At 47.8% G+C, this 13,153-nt stretch overlaps 1 long non-coding RNA gene across 1 annotated transcript; it reads left to right on the forward strand.

Annotated features, from left to right (window-relative positions):
- The first annotated feature begins 7,478 nt into the window (after positions 1 to 7,478).
- Positions 7,479 to 11,935, forward strand: LOC121143741. The gene is made up of 3 exons (XR_005881060.1): positions 7,479 to 7,645; positions 9,572 to 9,621; positions 10,890 to 11,935. It is a non-coding gene; the product is annotated as an uncharacterized LOC121143741 (long non-coding RNA).
- The last annotated feature ends 1,218 nt before the right edge of the window (positions 11,936 to 13,153 follow it).

The following is a 13,153-nucleotide window of genomic DNA, read 5'->3' on the forward strand; positions in this document are numbered from 1 at the left end:
CAGTTGAAGTTGGGTAGGGCATGGCAGAGTGGCACAGCTCTTGCCCCTTGCCTTGCTTTCTCACCCGACTCTCATTCTTGCCATCTCTGAGTTTATTTTCAGAGGTGTAATCTATATGTTACATTTGAAGCAGTGAGGAAACACGGCTTGGGAAAGCAAAATTTGGCCTTGTGGCTTATTTGTTCAATGAGGTTTTTTTGAGACTCTACCCTGGGTTAGACCTTGCCTAGGATCTAGGAGTCCAAGACCCACCCTGTGGCCAGAAGATCACCACTGAATTACAGAGACACACCATTTGTACCACAATGGAGGAACACCCAGTGTTACCGGGGACAGAAGGGCACCATCTCATACAGCTAAAGAGCTAGGGTACTGCCAGAAGAGGTGGCCTCTATCCCATACCTTGAAGAGTACCCAGGAATTTTCTGGAGGAAGAGGGAGGAACCTGGCCACCATATCCCCAGAGACAGGTCAGGCAATATTACCCCACATGTGATTTTTATAAAATAATGCTCCATGGAAGTTAAATAATCTGTCCAAGGGGAAGCGGATGTAGAGTGGTCATCATAGACTTTCTGAGGAGACACCCAGCCTCCCCACCTTACCCTGGACCTTCTCTTCCACTATATAAAGAAACGTTCTCTCATCAGACATAGAAGGGGCTGTGTGTGTACCACTGCCCACATGTGAATGTCAGGGGTCACCCTTCAGGAGTTGGTTCTTTCTTTCCCTGTGTGGGTTTCAGGGAATGAACCCAGGTCGTCAGACTTAGGGGCAAGCACCTTTGTCTTCTGAGACATCTCTATGGTTCAACACTATTCTCTTAAATTCTTATAAACCCTACATCATAGGAGGGGGTGGTATTCAGCACACAGGGTTTCTAACTAGTGGATGAGTGGGTTCCAGTGAGGGAAAGCAAAGTTGCTGAAGAGTGGCTGTCCAAGGACACTGTGCTGAGGAGAAAGCCAACTTTCCCTAGCCCTGACTCTGGTGACTGACAGGTGTGTTCACAGTGCTTCCCTTTGGCCTAGTAGAGTCTCAGTTGCCCCTTCTATTTATGTTATAGGACAAAGCCCAGACTTCGAAGGTGTAAGGCCTGCATAGGAAACCAGGAAGCCGTGTGGTGTGTTTTTTCTCATGTGCATACTCTAGATATGCAGGATTGAAAGTTGAAAGGGGACTGTGAGAGGAGAGATGAGGTAAGGCAAGGGGTGGTGAGAGAGGGTAATGGATTTTACATGGTGTGAAAGCAGAAGGAAGGGCTCTTTGGGGGAAAGACACCAGGTGGGTGTGGGAGGGGCAGAGGAGGGGCAAATAGGAACAAAATATAAGCTGGATGTGGCAGCATGCACCTGTAATGTACTCAGGACATGGGAACAGGATCAGAAGTTCAAGGTCATCCTTTGCCAGAAAGAATCCATGGCCAGCCTGAGCTACATACCTCAAAACAATAAACAAAAGGTCATAATACAATGAGGTATGCACATCAAACTGTCACAATGAAAGTCATTTCTTGCATGCTAGCTTGGAAAAAGTCAATAATAGGGGCTGGGGAGATGGCTCACCAGTTAAAGCACTTGCCTTCTAAGACCAGAGTTTGAATCCCCAGAACCCACATCAATGCCAGGTTGACATGGTGGCCTGCCTGTAATTTCAGCCTCAGAAGGAAGACAGACAAGAGCTCCTCAGAGTGAGCTGGTTAGGAAGGATCCCACCTCAACCCCAAGATACATGGCTTGACAACCGCAGGCGGGCAGGAGCCCCTGCCTTTGGAGGGCAGAAGGTGCTGGTAGCTGAGTGACTGGTGTAGCATCTTGTGACAGCCACACAATTCCACACCATGATGTAACCTCTTTCACCTTGATTGCTCCATCCTGGTGGCCCAAGGTCAAAGCCTGTGACATCTGTGTCTGTGCAGTGTGCCTTCTTGTCATGTCCCTGACTGCACTGATGGAGCATGAGAGGAAGCAGCAGATGTCTCTCCTCCACACGACATTGACAGTGGTACTCAGTGTCTCCTGGGGTTTTCACGGCCTCGGACAAATGGCTGTTACAGGGACGGGATAATGGTGATATACGCAGGGCCTGCCAGTCGGTTAGGTCGGTGGCTTTAATGGCTATCTTGGAGGTGACATTCCATTAGGGGTGATTGAACTTAATTTTAATGGCAGGATGACTTAATGTTTCATCTTCCCTCCCAGGCTCCAAGGTCAGTCAGAGAACTTTTTCCACCCCCAGAAATTATGCTACAAAATCTTCACAATGTGCCACTTTGGGGATGCTAACATACTGAACTATAATGGGTAATTAATTGTACCAGCAAGCTTGTTTGTCCACTTAGACCTTGGCCTAGTGTCCTTGGAGTCAGACAGCCTTGGGTTGGATGTGAACTCCACCACTGACTGTATGGTTTAAGGAAACTTACGTAGACACTCTGTGTTTCAGTTCCCTTATCTGTGGAGTTGAGTAATGAATCTATAGGGCTGTGAACTGTTGGCGTTGCTGCATCACATGATTTGGGGTGTGTGAATCACTTGGAACTCTGCCCCAAACAGGGAAGAGCTTTGGAAGAGGCTGGTGCTATGTCCTAGTAATTTTTTTCACAGCTGCAACAATGGCAGGTTTATTTTAGCTCAAGGTTTTGGAGGCTTTCAGGCCACCGTGGCAGGGAAGACATGGCAGCGGGAGCCTTGTGTTAGTGGGAGATGAAGGTAGCTGACTAGCAGATAGAGATGAGCTGGGAAGCATGGCTGGGGCTGGAGCTCTCAATGCCTGTCCCCTGGTGACCTACCTCCATCATCTAGGCCCCATCCCTTAAAGGGGCCAGGTGTTCAAAACAGATGCTCATGGTAGTCATTTTAGATTTAAATGCCAGTATTAGAGTTTGGGTGTGACTTTCTGACTGTGTTTGCCATGTGACCAATTCCCTCCTGCTCCCCCTCATCCCCACCACTTTCTCTTCCATGATGCACTGTGTCCCCTGTGTAGGAAAAGACTGGTAGATGGTTGGATAGGGTGAGGGGTAGGTGAGGAGTAGACAGAGGCTGACCTGAGTCCTTTCAGAGGCATGCAGGAAGCCAGGCTCGTAGACATCAGAGCTGGGGTCAGGACCTGGCACTTGCAACTCAGGTGGGACTGGGCGTTTTAGAAGTCGTTTCAGGGGTGAGTGGATTTCTCAGTTACTGGGAGAAAGGAGATCAGAGAGAGATGGAGAGAGGTGGAGGGCATAGTCACATGATCAGACCAAGGAAAGCTGGACAAAGAATAGCTCCCCAAGAAAGCAGCCAGCACCATGAGGAAGCAGCCAGATGGGTGTCTATAGGTGTACGCTAGCAGTCTAAGAGGCCAAGAGTAATGAAGAGGCTGGGGTCAGCTGTGGGCAGCTTGTGTGGGAGCAGGTATAAATGTTTTTTTGGGGGGCATGGGGAACCAGGAAGGAAGGCCTAAGGTGTTGGATGAGTCAACAGCAGTCTTGGCTATGAGAAATTCTATAAAATACTATTTCTCTTCTCAGCTGGGAGTCCCTTCACTAATGATAGATATGAAACATCTATAAAGCCAAGTCCCTTGACACCCAACCAGAGCTCCCAGACCATGACCATGGGCAGTCATTGAGTCCATCTGTGGTGGTAATTGTCAACTTAACAGGATCTAGAGTCACCATGGAAACAAGGCTCTGAGCATTTCCGTGAAGAATTATCTAGATTAGGTTTATTGGGTGTGAAGACCCATTCTGAATGTGGGTGGCACCATTGGCCTGGGGCAGGGGTCCCAGACTAAATAAAAGGAGAAAGCAAGCTGAGTGCCAGCATTCATCTGTCTCTGCTTCCTGACTGTGGTTGCCATGTGACCAATCCCCTCCTGCTTCCTCTAGCCCTCTGCCCCCACTGCCTTCTCCTCCATGATTGACTGTGTTCCCTGGAACTGTGAGCCAGCAAACCTTTCCTTCCTTAAATTGCTTTTGCCAGGTATTTTGTCATAGTACTGTACATAATGATGACTTTGGACCTGTGGATTATAGGCTGCTTGTACAGTTATTGCAATTTACTCTCATTCTGTTTCTTTTATTTCTCCTGGGGTTCCTCAAACTCAGGACAAATACTAAGCAGTCAGGTTGAAAGAATAAGTAGTGAAAGTCCCCAGCATTTTTATACCCTAAGTTGTCCCATTCCTCTGATATTTGGCCACCATGTCTGTAGTAAGCTCAAACATTTCAATGGGCCCTTGGAGAGGGAAGGAGGAAGACTGGGCTGCAGGAGACCTTTGACCCTCTGTGGTATTATTTGATCTATTTGAAGAAGTGAACATTGGACCCATTATTCCTTAATGCTGGCAGTCTCACTGCTTTCCTGAGCAGACTTCTGTGTCCCTTGGCAACCACTTGATAACTTGTGAGTTATGCAAGAAAAGCCACAGATAAGGAAGCAGAGTAGTGCGGGGACTACAAGGTCCTGGTGGAATAACTGCTAGCTGGGCTAAGGTCTTTGTTCTGGCACATTCCATGGCAGCTATACTTCAGAGACGGCCCCAGAGGCTCTTGCTTCTTAGCACTTGGATTGTGAGTCCCCTCCCACATGGAGGAGGCCTGACCCTGGTAACCAACTTGTAGAAATCACCATGTGTGACCTCTGAGTCATATATATATGGTATCTTCCAGTCTGTTTGTTTGGGTCACTGCGGAGGAAGCTAGCTACTTCCTTAGAAGGACACTCCATCAGTCACATGGAAGTCCAGTGTAGGAAAGTCTTAAGGCCCCTTGCCAGTGGCTAGCACCAACCTGTCAAATGGAAAACCATGAAGCCATCTTGGGTGTGGATTCTCAAGTCCCAGCCAAGCCTTGAGATGACAGCACCCTTGACTCACAGCAGCACCCAGAAGATTCTGAGTCTGAACAGCCTAGCAAAGTTGATTTATGAGGCATGGCTCAGCCTGGGCGTACCTACAATTCTCTGGCGTTTTCATCCCACCTGTGTTGTATTCACTGTCTCATCCCTAACCCTGTGATTCTGGTGTGGGCAAACAGGTACACAAAGGCACTCAATGCCTGGCTATCCCATCCACCTGCATCATTTCAGGGACCCAGGGTGTTCTTTTCCAGGCCCTGAAGTTCCCACGGGAGCAATGTGGAAGTTGGCATACCCCCAGGGCCCTCTGTCAGTGGCTGTTCACTATGGGCTCTTGGCAGAGTTGGGCAGCAGGCTGTCAGGAGGCTATACATTAGTACATAGCTTCTGGAGTCTCATCACCTCTATCTGAGATGTTAGTCTTTGACTCTGTGACAAAGGCCCGAGACAGACAATTAGAAAGGAGGGAGAGTTTATTTTGGCTCATGGTTTCCTAGACAAAAGTCCATGGCCAGCACCATTGTTTTCAACTGTGTCTTTAGGGCAAGCATAATGGCAAAAGGGTGTAATAGAGGGACATGGCTCACCTGGTGGCAGCCAGGAAGCAGAGAAAAGGGGGCAGGGGACACATCCCAGTGATGTATGTCCTCCAATAGACCCTACCTCCTACTTTCTGCCATCATCCAATAGTACCATCAAATTATAAATCCATGAAGGGACCAATCATTGATTAGGCTAGAGTCCTTAATCACTTCCCCAGAGCCCATCAGCTGGTATGTTCGTTCTCATTGCTGCAACAAAACACCTGAAAAGGCAGCCTAAAGCAGGAAGAATCTATGTTGGCTCACAGTTCAGGGGCATCACGGAGGGGAAGGCATGGCAGTAGGAGCTTGAATTATCTGGTCACACCACATCTGTATTCAGGAAGCCGAGAGAGGTGATGCTGGTGCTCACTTTCCCCCTTTCAACATGTACTACTGTTGTTATTGTTACTATTATTATTAATGTTACTATTGCTATCATTATCATTGTCATTGTGTGTGCTCACTCCCAAGCATGCTTACACACGGTGCACACGCGTACTCCATGGTACGCATGTGGAGGTTTGAGGGTAATCGCATGGAGAAGTTTTCACTGTCAGCTTCACCTGAGTTCTGGGGCTTGCTCTAGCTCAGTTGTCAGGATTGCACAGGAAGTACCTTTCCCCACCGGGCCATCCCACCACCCCTTGCTTTCTCTTTTCGTGCGGTCCAGGACCTCAGTCCTTGCAGTGTGCCACTCATGTTTAGGGTGGCTCTTCCACCTCCATTAGCACACTCTAGACAATCCCTCACAGGTGTGGCCAGAGTTTGACGCCTAAGTGAGTCCAGATCTATCATGTTGACAATCAACATTAGCTATCACTGCTGGCCACCAGGCCCCCAAGACATCCTTCAAGGGCATCTCAGGCTGAAACATTGCATGGGGTTTCCCTTTCTTGAGGATTTCTTTTGGCATGTTGGTGGGAGTTTGAGGGCTCTGAGTCTCATCTAAGACCCATGAGGAGCAGGTCTCAACAGTCACTAATGAGGGCCCTTGAGTTGCAGGTTCCCCAGTCAGAGAGATGGGACTATTGGTCCATGGGAACCAGCAGAGCCTTACTATGCTCGAGATCTACTGGGGGGTCATAGTGAAAGCATGATCTGACACACAGCCGGTACTGTGTGAGCATCAACTGAAGAAATGGTGGCCGAAGGAAAGGCGTCTCTTATCTTCTGCTCTGCTTGGAGGAATGAGAGGTGAGGGTTTCACTGTGAGTCTGACTCAGTCGCACAGGGGAACTGGAGCAGGCCTCAGGGGTGAGTGCCAGGGTTGATGAGGAGGGACTTTTGACTTGTGGGATGAATGAGTGACGAGTGATGCTCTGCAGGGGGGACTTGCAGACATGTCCTGCCTGATGTCACCAGTAGGGTCTTCCTGGCTTAGAAGGCTTTAGCTCCCCTTTTTTGGTTCATGGTACTGAGGAGGTAGGAGGGAGTTGGATGGACACATGCACACTTCACCCAAAGAAGGACGCCATTCGCTTCAGGGCATGACATGGTGCTTAGGAGGGGATGTGCTACCTGTCTCAGAAGCTCTTCCATTCTTAGCCATGACACAGGGGCTCTTGTGTGGAACTGATTACTCCTCTTGGAGTGCCTCTTGGAGGCTGTGTTTTGTTGTGACCCTGGAGTGGAATGTCAAGTGTGTTGGGTGAGGAATGGTCCTGTCCTCCAACAGGTTCACTGTGACTGTTCTGTGTGTGGTTTGGGTACTCTAAATGGCAATGTCTTACTTGATATAATGGACATTTAACATTTTCAAAACACCAGGAAAAACATCACAGAGCCTGCCGCTCCTGGGAAGCATGTGAGTCACTGGTACCAGAGGTCCTCTTTTGTCCTTTCCTTGGTCATTGAGTTTGTGAGTCACACCCGAGTCATTTCTTCTGAAGTTCTTAATTGTTAAAAAAAGAGACTCATAGAAATACAAGTTGAGATATTGTTATGGAAGGATTCCAGATGTCCCTTGGGCAAATATGTTGGGAGAGGTTGATGGCTCTGTGATGTCACAGTCATGGTCAGCCTGTAGCTCTTTGTCATAGAAGGAGGTAGCAATGCTGCCAGGGTCTTTGGGACCTTGGTCCTTGCTTAGCCTCTGCAGTACAGATTGGGACTCTGTCAGCCTCTATGAACTCCCTCCCTCCAGATCACTACAAGAACCCTGGACCTGGAGTGCCATCAAACCATCTCAGCTTGTTGTCTCCGGGCTAACTCAGGCTGGTAGGAACTGGAGGCCCTGGGGAAGCCTGGTGCCTGTCCCCTGCTCCATCCCATCCTGCTCAGATCTCTTCCTTTAAGTCAGCTATAGTGGTCCCCACATTCTTCCCCGAGGCAGCTGGTTGCTAACTTCCAACACTTGCTCTGAGTTGGTAGTACTGGAAGAATCCCGGGGAGAAGTTACAAGTATTCAGGCCTGCCAGGTTGTGGCTGTTTTCTTTCCATGGGTTTCAGATGCAGCACTGTCTTGTTTTGCAGTGTTTAGGCCAGCATTGCTCTTTTGCAAAGGGAGAAGCAAAGGTGTAATCAGAGGGCCGTTGGGGTGAAATGTCTAAGACCTGAGGCTGACAGAGTCAGAGATGGTAAAAGAATGCAGTTATAATCCAGGGGGAAGCTCAGCCCACAAGGGAGGCAGGTCAGGGTGGATTCAGCTGTCCCACTGGCTGCTGGAGAGGAATAGTCTAGGGCTGGAAGTCTTTCTTTTCCTCAGCCAATCACATAAATATCCCTGCTAGTGGCCGGTGTCATTTGGAAGTGGGCATGGGCCATGCTTGCAGAAGCAGAGCAGTCCCTCTGTTGGCCTGATGTCTTGCAAATAAGCAGAAGTTGGTCTGTGCGTGGAGATCTTTCTGGATCTCTTGGGCTTCTCTGTCTATGTACTGTTCCTTGACCTAAAGCTGCCTTTCTCCAGGGTCAGTTGTGGAGTCTAGGGACTGGTACTGGGCAAATGTGGTAATGGTCTTCTTACCACAAGAACCTGGTGATGGCAAGGCTTAATTTAGTTCAGTTTTGGTTTTGAACCAACAACTCATTTTCTAGGTTCATAGCTCAAAATGACAGAAAACATGGATTTTTTTTCTTTGCTCCTATCAACTGGCCTAACGGGGTTACTTGTGTTAGGTTTTCGGATGTCTTTATTAAATACAGGCCAGATTCCGCGTGTATGTGGGTGCATGTGTTTGTATGTGTGTGCACGCACACAAATCTTTTCTTCTCTTTCCTCTCTTTGGCATAATGGAGAGACTCACCGGATCTTAGGATAATGGAAGGAGGCTCAGTCTCACTGTGCTCAGAGGAGTGCAAGTGGAGGCAGTAATGGAGTCACCAACGTCAAGGCTGACACCAGCGAGTGCTCTGTGAAGAATGAGGGGGACTTTGCTTTTTTTAACTGAGCTGCCTATCTTGGACATCTTTTAAATCAGTACAGCACATAAATATGTCCCTGCTCATCTTTACAGCCTTAGAGTATCTTATTTATGGCCACAATAAATTGATCTTACCCATTGGCGGTTACCCTTAGGTGTTTGGTTTGCTTCCTATCTTTTGCTACTGCAAACTGTAAACCAGGGCACTTCCTCCATGTTGCTGCTGCAACTAGAGGACAAATTCCAATAAGAGGATAATTAGGGCAAAGAGTAGGTGTATTTATATTTTTGATAAGCTTTCCAGATACTCCAACAGGAGTCATAAGCTACGCATAGACCTCTTTCCTTACCCTTGGACACATCACAGTTTAAATTTGCCTTACTTTTCTTCAGTAAGATCGAGCTCTGTTTCAATGTGTGTGTGTGTGTGTGTGTGTGTGTGTGTGTGTGTGTGTGTGTGTTTGTCTGTCTGTCTGTGTACATTTTTTCTTTTCTGTGAGCTTCCCCTCATATCCTTTGTCCATCTAAACAAAACTTATATCATGGTCTTTGAACTTTTTTCTTTCATTTTCCAGGTCCTCTTGAAATGTTAGGTTCTCAGTGGTGTGAGCTGTTCCTCAGTGCTCTTTGTTTTGGGCATGAGGGAAGTTGCTTATGTGTGTGTGTGTGTGTGTTTAAAAATCAGGTGGCATAGTATAATAGTGTGTGTGTGTGCACTCATGTGTATATGGAGGATAACAGTCAATGAAAATGTCTTCCTCAGCTGCTCCCCACTTTTTTTCAGACAGGGTCTCTCACTGAGCCTGCGGATTACAGATCTGGCTGCACTGACTGGTCAGTAAGCTCAGTAGTTCTGCCTTTCTCTACACATCTCCTACCAGTCGTAGGGCTGCAAATGTTCACCACTATGTCATTTATGTGGGTTCTGAGGATCTAAACTCATGCGTGCACAGCAAGGACTTTACATTCTGAGCCATCTCCCCAGTCACTATCACTGGTTTTCACATTTTGATCAGGGTTGAGGGGAGGACACCTCCCCCCAGGGTGAAGTCCTCATAGGTTCTCCAGAGAGTCCAAGCTACAGTTGTGTGAGCGCTCATCATCAGAGGGACACTGACCAGTGACAGGTTGCAACTTAACTGATCATGCAGGCACACTCCCACATAGGAATGAGAATTTAGGATTGTAACTAGGGGCTCCTCTTCTCTCCCCCTTACTTCTCCTCCCTTCCCCTCTGCCCTCCCTTTCCCTTCTCTTTATGCCCCTCTCATTGACAGAGCCTGGAATCGAACCCAGAGCCTTGTGCACTCCACCACTGAGCCTTATTGTCCACCTTCAGGCCACGATGTTCAGTGTCTGACGATTGTAAGGTGGTACTGACCAGTATTTGCTAACTATTGTACATGTTGGGTAGGGCACTAAGCCCTTTGCACATGGTCTCACACTGAAATCCCCCAACAGCTGCAACTTTTTACAAGTGCAGGAGGCTCAGGTGTGAAGAAGTTTCAGAGGCTGCATGTCCCAGTCTTGTTGAATTGCAGCCCTCAGTAGCCACTTTGGTGTAAGGAGTCATGTGCAGATTTCTCAAGGAAAAACTTCTCTAAGGAGCCTGCTCAGAGAGTGGGGACTGCTGGAGTAAGGAGCATCTTGGGTGTTCGCAGAAGTCTCTTCCACAAGATCCCATAGGCTGTGCTGGTTGCAGCACTGAGCTGCACCTCCCCCCCCCCACAGCACTGAGCCGCATTCCCACCTCCCCGCAGTCATTCACCCACACTCAGGCCCTGTACTTGGCTTAATTCTCTGCTTTTTGTGCTTACAGTTTACCATTTCCTGAAACAACTTGGGGTGGATTTCAGGTCCAAGTAGCAAGAACTGTCCCTGCTTAAAAAAAATGAGGTCGGTGTGTAGCTCAGTTGGTAGAATACTTGCTCAGCACCAAGTAAACCAAGCTCAGTGAACATGATCTGTAATCTCAGAAACAGGGGAATCAGAAGGGCAAGCTTATTATTTGCTGCATAGTGAATCTGAGGTCATCCTGGGTTACATGTGACTCTAACTGAAAATACGCAAATAATACAAATAAATGACCATTCTTCCTGCAGACATGGCCCTGGGATCTGTGTGTCCCTAGTCACATGTGCCCAGAGTAGAAGCAAGTAGTAGGAGCAAAAGGTAAACTGCTTTCCGATTTGTTTACCTGTCATCACCTGGAGATGTCTCAGCGTATCCAGCATCTGTCACACCTGGAGAAACGCCCTCCCTGCCCTGTGAGACCACCTCCCAGCTGAATATGAAGGTCTTCACCTAGAAACTTTGAACCCTGTGTGGGCAAAGAAAGAGGCGGGTCTTTCCCACCACCAGCAGCTAGTGCTACCCTGTCCCCTTTGTCTCCATAGTCCTCATGGCCCCCTGCTTGCCTAGCGTGTATCTCTGCAGCATGACTCTTGTTTCATGGGGTTTAGTTTCCTGGAAGTGGAAAGAACAGTCATCCATGTGGTTCATCTGGAGCCTTGGGTATCGGCCAACAAGTCAGCCTCTGCGGTCGGCCTCCTCTCCTGGGAAGCAGAGGAAAGAAAGAGGGTTGTTCTCCTTTTTATTTCCCCGAAATGTGCATCTCTAAAGCACTGGGAGAAACAGTGCTGGGAAGAAACGTCACTGCTCACTCAAGATGCCAAGCAGTGCCTGGAGGAAGAAAGAGTGGGCATTTGGCCATCAGAGCCAACCCAAAGGAGTCTTCAAAGGAGGAAGACTTGAAGGATCCAGGAGGAATCTAGGAGGCAAAGGCCGTACTTCTGTCTTAGCAAGTTTTACTCCTCTGTCCCCTACTGAAACATTCCGTGTATCTTTACCTCTGCAAACCGCAGCTGGTTCTAGGAGAAGAGAGGCGGTCTGAGGATGTCACCACATGGATGGGAGTGAGGAACAAGCAGAGGAAGGAGAAGAGGACTCAGGCCATGCTCACGCGAAGCTAATTTGAAGATCGTTTTCTGAACATCTCCCTTTGGTCTGCAACATCATTCCTCATTTCCTGCCTGAGAAAAGGCATCCTGGGTCCACTGGGGAAATTTATTTTGATAGACTTTCAAAGAAGTCTTGCTTACGTGTGCAAAATTGGCACATTACTTATAGACAATTTGTGTGTGTGCTTGCGAGCATGTGTGCATGTGTATGCATGCGCGCATGTGCGCATGTGTGCGCGTGTGTGTGTGTGTGTGTGTGTGTGTGTGTGTGTGTGTGTATGTGTGTAAGAAGACCAGACATTAACCTGGGGTGTTGTTCCATAGGCACCATTCACTTTGCTTTTTGAGACGGGTCTCTCACTGGCCTGCAACTCATGAAATAGGCTAGATCAGCTTACCGAGAGCCTCAGGAATCTGCCCTTTCCAGCTCCCCAGTGCTGGGATCACAAGCACCCCACATTATCACCCCTAACTTCTTCTCATAGGTTCTGAGGCTCAGATTCAGGTCCTTGCGCTTGTAAAGCAAGCATGTTACCATTGGAGTTATGTCCCCAGCCCACCAATTCGTTTGTTTACAAATTCTCATTTAGTTTCACCTAAATTCACTGAGAAGTTTCCCCTTTCCCCTTCAATGAGGCTCTCATGGGCTGTTCTTTAAAAAAATCTGTTTGCAGACTGGATCCTGACACCAAGTACAACCCAGAGACCCTCCCAGTTTGTCTGTCTCTTCTCTCTCCCACTTTGTCTTAACTTGTCACCTGCTTCCATCACTCCCCACAGAATCACAGAAACAAGGTGAGAGGTTTCTGGTTTGCTTTGATATTACAAGGCTATTTTATAGCTCAGAATGGTTTGTCCAAAAAAAAGATACTCACTCTCTAACTAACTAAATTTCTGCTGTGTCGATAATTCTTTTTGTTTGATAGATCAAGACATCTACAAATACAATACAATTGAATCAATTAACTATCCATTCATTGTAAGTTGGGGTACCAGTGGGAAAATATTTCAGTGAATGGGCACCATTGTCGTTTAAGGCTAGGTTAAGTCTTTAGAAAAAAATAATAAATCAGATAGCTTCATACTAATACAATTTTAGAAGACACCGTCTTGGTATCACCAGATTCCTTTGGTAACACCGAACCTAGAACTCACTGATCGTCTTGACTTGGTGGCCTCTGGGCCTCAGATCCTCCTGTCTCTTTGCCCCACTACTGGGATTACAGGCATGTGCTACCTGCATCTGGATGATGGGGATCCGAACTCAGGTCCTCAAGCTTGCACAGCAAACATTTCACATACTGAGCCATCTCTTCAGACTCCATCATTGAAGTTTTTACCGCAGCTTTCCCTTGCAATACCTATTACCAGCTCCTTGTCCCATTTGAAGTACCACAAGGGTGATT

This window comes from Mesocricetus auratus, unplaced genomic scaffold (genome assembly GCF_017639785.1).
Source record: "Mesocricetus auratus isolate SY011 unplaced genomic scaffold, BCM_Maur_2.0 Super-Scaffold_100013, whole genome shotgun sequence".
Taxonomy (NCBI): domain Eukaryota; kingdom Metazoa; phylum Chordata; class Mammalia; order Rodentia; family Cricetidae; genus Mesocricetus; species Mesocricetus auratus.